Source organism: Myotis lucifugus, unplaced genomic scaffold (assembly GCF_000147115.1).
Source record: "Myotis lucifugus unplaced genomic scaffold, Myoluc2.0 scaffold_96, whole genome shotgun sequence".
Lineage (NCBI taxonomy): Eukaryota > Metazoa > Chordata > Mammalia > Chiroptera > Vespertilionidae > Myotis > Myotis lucifugus.
The window spans coordinates 2,047,654-2,059,849 of record NW_005871144.1 but is presented as its reverse complement, the minus strand read 5'-3'; positions in this window follow the sequence as shown (position 1 = coordinate 2,059,849).

Here is a 12,196-nt window from a genome sequence, read left to right as displayed (position 1 = left end):
CCCACCAGAGAAAGCACCAAAGCCTATACCCCTGGAGACCCACCGACACAGGGCAGTCCCAGGAAAGGCAAGCAGCAAAGCTGGGAGGACATAACCTTTACTGGGTAGGATAATCTCCTTCAGTCACTTCCTTGTAGCTTATCAGTAGAGCAGTGACCTTGGAATAGCCCTTATAATGGAACACAGAGATTAACCTAGACAGGATTAAACTCAACAGAACTAGATTAACAAACGCCCTAACCTTTGGAATAGAATGGATAGGATTAAAATCAACTGGTATAAATACAGATGTAACAGGACAATAAAGACCGAACCTGGCTAGAGAACCTGACTAGAACCTGGCTAGGCTGCTGATCAACTGAATGCTGTCTCCGTGTCATTCCTTCTTCGCCGACTCTGTCCACACCTTTGGGAACCCCTGGACCTGCTGGGGCAGGACCCCAACATAATTCAAGGTTTTGTCTTGAATGAATTACATCATTCATTGTCAGAAAGTATCCTTCCCTTAGCCAGGATATGAACCAACTCCTCCTTAGCAAGTAGTCCGCCCCCTGAAAGAAAGAAAGAAAGAAAGAAAGAAAGAAAGAAAGAAAGAAAGAAAGAAAGAAAGAAAGAAAGAAAGAAAAGAAAGAAAGAAAGAAAGAAGAATATTTCCCAAAGTGCAATCAAGCACTAAAAGTTTTCTTTTGAAACATGTAGTAAAGAAGTTTATTTTTTTCTTTCATCCCTTGGTAAAACATGAGATTTAAATCCTTGGCTCTGATAAAGTTGTTCTTTCCATGGCAGTGGGCGAAGCTTCTCTCAGAATCTTTGGCAGAATCTCTATGACTTTGCATGGCAGTATGGAAGGCAGTGAGTCATTAGGACACGTGGAGCGCATTTCTTCAGAAACAGCCAAGCCAGATGTGTTGCCAAGCATCGCAGATGCTCCACCTGTGCGGGAACACCAAGATTTGTCTTCCAGTAGTAGCCTGCCCTGGCAAAAAAGCTTTTGCACCATTTTGAAGACACTGACTTATTTCCAGGTCCAAAAATGGGCTCATAAAATGCAAGTTCTTATTTGATGGCAACAATGTGTACATAATGGATAAATGGTAGGAGCTGGCTTCATTGAGAGACACCTATATTTTTGTTCAGTTGAAAGCAGCATGCCAACGACATAGCAGCCGATTTCTTTGAGATTTGTTTTAATGGTGGAAAACATACCAGTACTTCTAGAATGCATGATGTTTGTTGACAAAGATAATTTAAAGACATCTCAAAGACACAAAATAATTGAACATAGGTCCACAAAAGTTTTTCTAAAATTGTGACTTACATTGTTTGAGAATGAAATAAAAAAATTTATGTGATGCTCTAATATATAACTTCTCTGTTGATAAATTCAAGTTCTTGTAAATATCCAATCTTAAAATTTAATGCTTTTTCTCAAAGAATAGATTCATATCATCTGATATGTTTGCATGATGATCTGGTATAAAATTCTCCTTCCATTATGGCCAGACACAATGTAATATATATCACTAAAAAATATTCTAGAATTACAATATGACAAAGGTTAGCTCATTTATTTTTTAAAAAGTCATGACACATCTACTATGAGCCAGGCACTGATCTGGACATCAGTGATTAAGCAATGAACAGAACAAACCAAAAGCCCAGCCATCATAAAGCGTACATGGTAAGGCATAACTAATATATGCTTCCTAAGTATGCATAGCAGCATTCCGTGTCACTCAATAATTGCTTTGAGCAAAATAAAATATTAATAACATTTACAAAAGTAATGCTAAAATATTTTAAAGTAACTTTTTAAATAATAGCAATGAGATCAAAGGAAAGAATCATCTCTGTTTTCTCTTAAATGTATTTGGTCATCTTTGTAGCTGATTCCTGAATCCCTGAAGTTGTACCTACAGAATGACATACCTTTAACAGCACTGGCTCTGGTGCTTGGAAAGAGCAATGGATTTTTCTAATGTTAAATCAATTTAGCACAAGTCTTACCAAATCTAACTTCAATATGCCTTTCAATTCCATCCCATTTTCACTGTTTCCCCTGCTGTTGCTTTTGTTCATGCTGTCTTTATTTCTCATTTGCATTGTTTCCCAATATTTCTAGGCTAGACTTTCATCTACTATCTATCAAATTGACTCTTTACCTGAACAACTGCACCTGAGTTCTCCCTTTGTACCACAAACTTAACATGGCTTTGAACTCTTCCTTTTCTCACCCTCATTTCCCTATGTTTACTCTTCCTTCCATTAAATGCCCAATTTTGATAAATATTGATTATTACTGATATCCCCAGCCTGAAACATGGGAGTCTTTGTCAGTCTGTCCCCTAAATGACTCTCAAATCTGTTTTTTGTTATCTATCTTCTCTTGCACTATTTATCTCCTGACTGGACTAATGAAATTGTTCAATCATAATTACCTATGCAGTTCATGTCCCTGCATCAATAATACACCATCTACATGTTCTCGGAGTGATCTTTATAATATCCAAATCTGATTGTACTCCCCCAGCATAAATTCTTTCCTCAGAAGATAAAGCCCAGTTCCTTAGCTCTGCATCCTCTATATCTCTAGTTTCTTATTGTGCCATCCCCTCACTTTCCTGTGTATTCTGACTCAGCAGTTTGTGGCTGACTAAATATGAAATGCATTCTTGTGCTTGAACACTCTCTTCTGATTATAAAACCTTCCCACCTGTTTCTTCTAACTCTAACTTGTCTTTCCAGAAGCTTAAAAATAAGTAGTCCCTAATGGAATAAAATGTGACACAAAATGTGTTCCCTTTCATTTGAAGTTATTTTAGTAGTTGCTGAAACATCAAGCTACCTAAAATCAATCATTGATTTCATCAACTGGCAGTATATATTAAGCTCTCAATACACAGTTACATTAATAATAATTAACATCAAATCATTAATATTTACTGAGAAAGCTTTGGTCTGAATTCAGAATTCAGTTTTTAAACATTTAGTTATAATTTATTGCAATCAGTAAATATGGTAGTTGGTATTTGAGGGCAAAATAAACTGATTAAAAGAATATATACATATATATGATGAAAGTTGTAGCATAATCATATATGTATATGACTTCCATCTCCATCTGCCTGGGCAGATATAGGCAAACAAAATATTTTTAAATTTCAACATAGCCAGTAAACATCAATTATGTTAAAATTCCTAGAAATAGATTTGTTCTGGGTCAAAAAAGAGTTAAGATGATGAAAAAGAAAGTAAATTAACAAGGTAAATACTAATAAAATGAGGTGATCTGGCCTCTTCAATTATCCCAAGAGTTCACATATATGTATGAAATCAATTTAACTCAACAAAGAGGTACTAGCTACCAGCAACATCAAGTACAGGGGTTGGCAAAAGTAACTCTATACTTGTGAGTACAGGAAACAGAGTTTATTCTTGTATTATTACTTTTAATTAATTATTGTATTATATATTATTATTAACCTATTTTTCCCACCCCTGCACATAAAATATTTGGAGACAGAACTTTGTAAATTTGGCAAGTATAAAAGATTGTATATTCTCTAGGATAATTCCATTGGTTGTCCTGTCTCAGAGTGTCTATTTATCCCCTATAGGAAGGAGGGTAGCCAGCCCACTTGCCTATGCAAAGAATAGAATGAAGCTCAATGTATATTGAACATCAATCAAAGCATTATATTTTCTTTCTTAGAATTGTCACATTAATATGTTTAGTATTTATGCTAGTGCAATTCTTATTATTTTCCTGACATTTTATAACATTATAACTGAATGTATACAATGACTATATTTCTGAGAAAGCAATGCATAAATGGAACCACATTTTTACTTGGATTTCCACCATCACTTAAGTGATGCTTGATCTTGATTTCCAAAAGATTTTAGTTGGAAGTGACTCTACACATGTCATTTCTGGTTCCCTATCAAATTGCTTTTAACTATGACTTTTATTATTAAAAAACTAATTATTTATACCCATCAGTTTATATGCCAATTAATCCATGGCATCACTATCAATACTTCAAACCATGCCAAAGTTTGGTAAGTTGTCATATATGTCCCACATATCTCTCAGCTTTTTCTCAGGGATCTTTCCCACTGAGAAGACAGCTGGCTTAGAGAGGAGGACATCTCAACAACTTAGCTTATTTCTTTTCTTTTTCCTTCTTAGAGCAGTGGGAATGGCATTTGGTTTCATTTCCTTCCAGTCAACGAGTCAACAAATATTTCTTGAATAATTATGATATGTGTGGAGCAAACACAGGCTCTGGGAATAAAACAGTGAACAAAATAGACAAAAGTCCCTGCTTTTATAAATCTTAGAGTCCCAAAGCAAGAAGATGAAATAAGTTTAATCATCTCTCCTGACCTCTGAACAGTGACATCTTCCCTCCTAGAACCCAAGTTCTGGTCCAGGAAGCCATGAGGAAATGAAGGATGCAGATGTTTGGCCATGTAATTATAATGCCTTGGTATGTTTCTCATACAAAAACATTTGTCCAGACACCCCTAATAATTCTAAGTCACTTCTATTTTCTGTAATTATATGCAAATCATGTTAAAAATAACAGGTCATGATCTGACTTCCCCACTTCAATTAATTCCTGTTAGCAAGAAAGTTTTATAAAATGCATGAAAATGTATATAGTGACACAAAAAATGCAAAGCTAAACATCTGCAGTAAAGAAATTCAAATAAATTTAACCACCATATTATTTTCCTCGCAGGAGACTTTAGCTAATATGAAATTTTATGAGGTATTACAGTACCCATAGAGTATGAAAAATAAATAAATGAATTCCTAAACCAGGTGCTATAAATTTGATGTTACCTTTAAACATGAAAAAGAAGACTGTGGTATATATACCCATTAGGATCTTGGATTTGTCTAACTGATGATCACTAATGTCTCAGTTAAATGCAATTAAAAGTTAATATATCTGGCAGTAAAAATATACCATTAAAGAAGGTATACCCATGGTATTTTTATAGACTTGCCAAACCTTGATATTAGAATGTGGGACAGATGGTCACATGGTGAATTGTTCTTGCTCACTAATGCTTTCTGCTGCTTCACTGATATTTGATCTTCAGATGACTTCAGTTTCATTCATAATGCATGGCAAATGAAAGATTCCCAGTTGTCTATACAAAAGATAAAAAATCTTAATATATCAATGACACAAAGTCATATAAATTTTATAGACCTAAGCCAAATCAAAGTCTTCCTAAATCCTAAGTCCTTCACTGAGAAATTTTGAGTTATATTGAAGAGTGAAAATGATTTTTCTGAGAGTAACATGTGCTTGAATTCTTATTTTAATTTATTGAGTTATTTACTCATTTCACATTCAATAATGCTATTAATACAGTCATTTATTCAGTTATTTATTTAGTCATAACTTGAGGTGTATTAGTCTGCTCAGGCTTCCACAACAAAATACCACAAACTGGGTGGCTTAGACATTTATTTTTCACAGTTCTGAAGAATATTAAGTCTCAGATGGTGTTTCTGACAGGTTTGGTCTCTGGTGAGAGCTCTGTGCCTGGCTTACAGGTGGCCTCCTGCTTGCTGAATCCTCACATGGCCTTTCTCTATGGTATGTGAAGAGAAAGAAACTGCTTGTGTCTCTTCCTTTTCTTAGAAGGACACCACCTCTATTCTTATTTTACCTCATTTAAACTTTACTACCTCCTTAGAGACCCTATCTCCAAATGGCCACATTAGAGATTAGGGCCTTCACATATGAACTCTAAGGTGATACCATTCAGTCCATAGCTCTAGGATACCCATTTCTCATCATTATAAAATAAAATCACATTTCATGATAGAACATAAGATTTTCTATCCCTCTCATTTTAAAAGATTGTTAAGAGTTAAATATTATACCTGCTGAGTGACAAAAGAATTATTGATCCTGAATTGGCATAATTTTGATTCCAGTGAGAAATATGGGAATCATTTATACAAGGTTCAAAGCCAAATGGCCAATATTGTGGCTACAAAGCAAAAGGATATATTTTCTCATGTGGCCTAGGAAATCAAACTACTTTTATTATTAATCTTAAATTCAGATGCTATCTACACTGGATCTTTCATACCTGACACCAACAAATAAGTTATTTTATGACAAGTTTTATGCAAATGACAGCATTAAAAACAATTATTTATGAGGGTTGCATTGCTCTTGGCCACAGCGGATTGGATGAGAGTTGTGATTTGATCTAAGGACAATCCAAATGGAGGCTTAGTTGGGTTAGTCAGGAGCCCATGAAGGGGCCATTAACAAATCTTCAAACTCTCACACATTATGGTCATAAACTAAACCAATTCTTTCCCTTAGAAATTTGAGGTGGACTTTCTGAAAGTCTGCCAATTAGTATGGGCACCAGAAGATGAATATATGGAGAAGCAGTGAGTGGGTGAGTGGGTGAGTGGGGGGAGCAGGGAGAGCAGAGCTCCATCAATGCAGAGCCCTGAAGGGGGATCTCAGAAATGTCTGTAGAGAGGTATGCAATAAAGAATTTAACTTGGCCCAGAGAGAGGTCAGCCCTTGCCTAATGCTCCTGCAAGGCTATTGCTAAGCCTTTGGAGCCTCATAAAAGTGTCTTTGTTTATCCAGAAGCCTTGGTCCATCCCAAATAGTCTAACCGTATGGCTTATGGTGGCGAACCTTAGGTCACCAGATATCAGCTAGACTTCCAGAGCAGGTGGAGACTGAGGTCAGCTGCATGATAAGTCAACCATGTCTACAGGATCACACCCCAATAAAATCTCTGGACTCAAGGCTCAGGTGAACTTCCCTGGTTAGCAGTAATGTCTATGTGTTGTCCGCTTTGTTTCTGGGAGAGTCAATGCTATCCATGACTCCACGGGGAAAGGACAACTGGAAGCTCCCTGTTTGGAACTTTTCTGACATACCCACCAGGCGTCCTGAACAAGGTCTGGTGATATGTAGTTTTGGTTCTCCCTGTGAAACAAAGCTGCATAACCTTTTCCAGGTACCTGTGAGGCCCAGCCACGTGCATACCTCCCTTCTGTCTTTCCACAGATGTTCCTACAGTGAACTCTCCCCCTTAAATATAACTAAGGGAGTATGTGAGAGCATAACAAGCCTAGCACGGTAGCCAAAGAAGTAGTGCTTGTTTTTCAGATTTTTTGTTTTAGTTTCCTTAATTCACTCTTGCAAATATGCTGCAGTGAAATGCAAATATTTGTAGAGAGATTTGTTATGGTCTATGTGAGATGAGGACAAGAAACCCAATAGAAATAGTTGTAAACAACAATAATAAAAATTTGCCGTAGAAATTTTGTTTTTGTGGTGAGAGGAAGGTTATTCTTAGGTAGCTGGTAAGCTTTATGAGAGGGAAAAATGGCTTTTGGGGTATCCTTGTGTTTGCTCCGCTACTACTGTGGCTCTTACCAATGCTTTTGGGCACTTCCTTTACATTGATGCTCTCACGAAAAAATGTCTGTCCTCTGACTCATTTCTTTGGGACTCTGTTCCTTGCTCTCCAAGGAAATAAATTACTAATATGATAAATGCATTCTGAGTTATTTAGTGTTGTTGGCTTAATACATAACCACTCAGAGATAGCATTTCTATTTTGGGCAAGATCTTTTATAATGTGTGTCTGCCAAGTCAAAGCCTTTAGGTAATACCTCAGGTGGACCAGTAGTGGGAATCTTTGGCTGCAGTGGCTTTGGAAAGCAATGGGAAAACTGTGTTCTATTCTGCCACTGGTGAACTGTGCTTCAGACAAAGGATTTAATCCTCTTCTATGTTCTTATCTGTAAAAAGAGAACACTGGTCAGACCATTTTAGACACAGGGAGACCCTACAAATTACTACCAACATTATCTCTATGTAAAGTAACTATATTTCCAGGAGACAGTGACAAATTAAAATGATCCCTATTGGCCCAGCATAATTATTTATCAATTATTTATTAATTGTCCCCCCTTTGCACTCATAAACTGCCCAGTTTGCCCAGTTTGGATGATATTTTGTGCCAAGTGTCTAGTTTATAGGAAACTCACGAGTGTTGTCCTGATAACCCCTTAGCAGTGAGCCTAGGTAAGATTTACCTGCACAAGGATCTGTAGCTAAACCTCACCCCAGATTAAAAGTCAAACTCTCCAGTGCCTCATGTAGGCAATATCTTTTTTAAATTGTTACAATGGCTGAGCCATTTTACCCAAAAGGTTCTGATATAAAAGTTCTATGTCAAAAATAATTAGAGATCGTTTGTTAGAAAACCAATATTATATTTTTCTTTCATCTTTTATTCTTTTCCACCCCCTATCCTTCACCCCTGCCAATAGCATATATCAAAAGGGAGCAAAAGTTATCTAACTCTAATTATCTAGGTTTACATTTTCCTCGATTCACTGAAATCCTCCCTTTCCTAAAATCTCTTCCATTCACGAGACTCCAGTGAGCATATTCATGCTTCAAACAAATCTGCTTTTGTTAATCATCAAAAGGTATTTTTCTTTAATAAGTGAAGCTGGGCAGGCCCTGCAGCTGTGCTGTTTATTTTATAGCAAGCACAAAGACAATTTATTCTTTTTAAATACTATAATTAGATTAGTGTTCTCTTTACTGAAGCATCTGTAGAAAAATGAGTGTGTTTTTTTGAATGAATGAACAGTCACATTTATTTTTATTAAATCTGAACCTGTCCTCTGAAATAGCTGAATTTAATTTTATGTTCTAATACAACATGCAATAGTCTAACATTTTTTCAGATAAAGCCATGTTCCCTTCTAAAAAGAGGTTGGACTGAATTGAATCTTCTGATTCCCATTTCATGAACTGAATTAAAATCTCCCTTGGGTGCAGGATTGTGTTTGTGTTGAAGGATGACTACATTAAGGTATGTATTTGCATACATAAACAAATATATCTGGATGGTTATCTACGACCTGTCATTGACATAGAGAATATCATAGAATATAATAACATTACACCTTTGTTATGAGTCTCTAGGTCTTTACTGAAAAGTTTTGAAAGTGCTGTTTATAAATCAAAATAGAAACATTTTTAAAATTTTGGAAACTGGTTTATCAACATCACATCCATAAAATGGTTCCTTAGGACTGTCTAGACAGCAATTAAATCACCCAGGGAATAAATCATCACCTCTTGACCGGCCACCTTTCCTTTTAACTTTAACATAGCCAATAGGGAAAATATTTTCCTTTCTCTGTGCCCTTTTAATCTTAGTCAGTGAAAGCAATTTAGTGTTGGTGTTATATCTTTTACTATAACAACAAAACCACAAACTGTGTAGCTTAAAACAACAATGTATTATTACCTTTCATAGTCTGTGGGTTGACTGGGTTCAGCTGGGTGGTCTTGCTTGGTGCTTCTCAAGCAGTTACAGAAAAATGGTGGTTAGGGCTGGAGTTATTTGAAGTCTCAACTGGGCTAGACATTCAAGTGGACTTACTACACATGCAATTGACTTTTCAGCTATCATGGTTCAAACAGCAGGAAATGGGCTATTTCTCTCTGTCTCTCCCTCCCCCTCCCTCCCTAGTCTCCGCCTTCCTTTTCTACATGACCAATTCACTTGGCTACTTTGGGCTTCCTCACAGTGTGTGAATCTCGGAGTGATTGGACTTTTTACATGGGAACTAGCTTCTGCCCAGAGCAAGTGTTCCAAAAGCCCAAGGCAAAAGCTCCATAGCTTTTTATTACCTAACCTCCGAAGTCATGGAGCATGACTTCCATTGCTTTCTATTTGCTACACAGGTCCCTTTCCGATTCAGTGGCAGAGGGAAATGCTGAGATAACATAAGTACCAGAAGCATGTGTTCATGGAGATGGGACAAGGGGAGGGGTGGGGGAGGCAGGGCAGCATATTTGTATACAAACTATCACAAAACACACACACATGATTTAAAAATGAATTTAGTAATAATAAAGCATAAATGTCATTCCCCTTCTCAAGCTTATACATTTGGCAAAATGTTTCTTTTGGAATCTTAATAAGAATACATTTATCATCTTAACATTTTGCCATTTATTTTTATTTATTTTTCTTTTTTAAGTATAGTATTATAATTATCTGCTATTTTCTTTATAAAGTATTCTTTTATTCTAACAACATGAGTTAAAGAGGCATTTATGGGCTGGCCTAAGGCTATAATAGAGTCTCTGACAGAATTATTAGTCATCTTTGGGGACATAATTTATTTGAGTCATGAAGAATTCTCATACTTAAACACCCAAGAAGTAATACAACTTGTTGCAATAATATTAAAATTTTTTGAGAAAACATATTTATGATTATGTTAAGATCTAACAAAGGAACAAGTTCATTTATGAGTGATAGTGGTAAGTTCTAGTATTTAACTCTAATTTTTATCTATAACTGATAATATCCATGAAAAGAAAATAGATGTTAAATGATTTTCAGACCATATTTTGGATAATACAATGCCTAATTTCTATTCACTACATAATTTCTTATTCAATCTCTAACTCTCTTCATATTTACAAGATTAGAGACCTACAGAAATGTATAGTTTTATATATATACTAGAGGCCCGGTGCACAAAATTTGTGCACTGGAGGGTGGGATTCCCTCAGCCCAGCCTGCCCCTCTCACAGTCTGGGAGCCCTCAGTGAATGTCTTACTGATGGCCACAGTCTGGCAACAGAGGCTTGGAGCAGGCGTCCTGTGTGTGTGTGTGTGTGTGTGTGTGTGTGTGTGTGTGTCTGTCTGCTAGGGCCTGCCCCCAGCCGTGCCACATAGGCTTGAAGCAGTTGCCGTGTGTGTTTGTGTGTGTGTGTCCCCACTGGGGGTCTGCCCCCAGCCACATTGGAGGCTCAGAGCAGGCACTGTGTGTGTGTGTGTGTGTGTGTGTGTGTCTGCTGGTGGCCTGCCCCCAGCCACACCATGGAGGCTTGGAGCAGGAGCCCCTCTGTGTTGATCTCTCAGGCTCCTGGCCTCCACTGCATGTTGTACTCTCCCTTGAGCTATGGCCAGGATGGGGGTGCTGCTTGCAAGCCGGGCTTTCCTGCTCCCGGATCACCATGGCGACCGGGGAGCAGGCCCAGCTGGGGGCTGTCCACAGGCCGGGCTTTCCCGCTCCCAGGACTCCATGGCAACTGGGGAGCAGGCCCAGCTTGGAGCTGCCCGCAGGCCGGGCTTGCTTTCCTGCTCCCGGATCAGGCACAGCTGGGGGCTGCCTACAGGCCGCACTTTTCTACTTACCGATGGCCGGATCACCACAGCGACCCAGGGCCCAGCGGCACTTTCCTACTCTCCAATAGTCATAGGGTCCCGGCTGGGGGCGGGGCTTAGCAGTGTGGGGCTTAGGTGGCATGGGGGTCCCGGCTGGGGGCTCAGGTGGCACACAGGGGTCCCGGCTGGGGGCGGGGCTTATGCCCTACTGCCCAGGGCTGCACATGGGGCCCGGATGGCAGCTCGCGCTGTCCCGCCCTGCCTGTAGTATAGGATAGAGGCCTGGTGCACGGGTGGGAGCCGGCTGGTTTGCCCTGAAAGTGTCCCAGATCAGGGTGGGGGTCCCGCTTGGGTGCCTGGCCAGCCTGGATGATGGGCTGAAGGCTGTTTGCAGCTGGTCACACCCCCTTCAGGGTGGGGGTCCCCATTGGGGTGCTTGGCCAGTCTGGGTGAGGGCCTGAGAGCCATTTTCAGGCTGGAGGGCAACTTAAGCTCCCAGCCTCTCCTTTTTTTCTTTTTTTTTTTATTCTGGGATTTATTTACCTTCTATAGTTGTCACTGGAGCTGAGAGCCGGCTCCATCTCTGAGGGCTGAAATCAGGTTTCTGGGTCTGTTTGGCTTCTATAATTGAAACTCTGTTGCCATCACAGCAGCTCTAAGCTCTGAGGCCGAAGCTGGCTGAAAGCAGGTTTCTAGGTTTGTTTGGCTTCTATAATTGCAACATAGTTGCTTAGAGTGCAGGTCAGAGCTGGGCTGCGGCAGGGGGGGAACCTTGGCTTCCTCCGTCACTGGAGCAAGCAAGCAAGCCTCCTGTTCGCTTCAGCTGCGTGGCTGCCGGCCGCCATCTTGGTTGGCAGTTAATTTGCATATCCTGCTGATTAGCCAATGGGAAGGGTGTTGGGGTTATGGTCAATTTGCATGTTTCTCTTTTATTAGATAGGAGATATATATATATTTCAGAGAGGAAAGGAGAGGG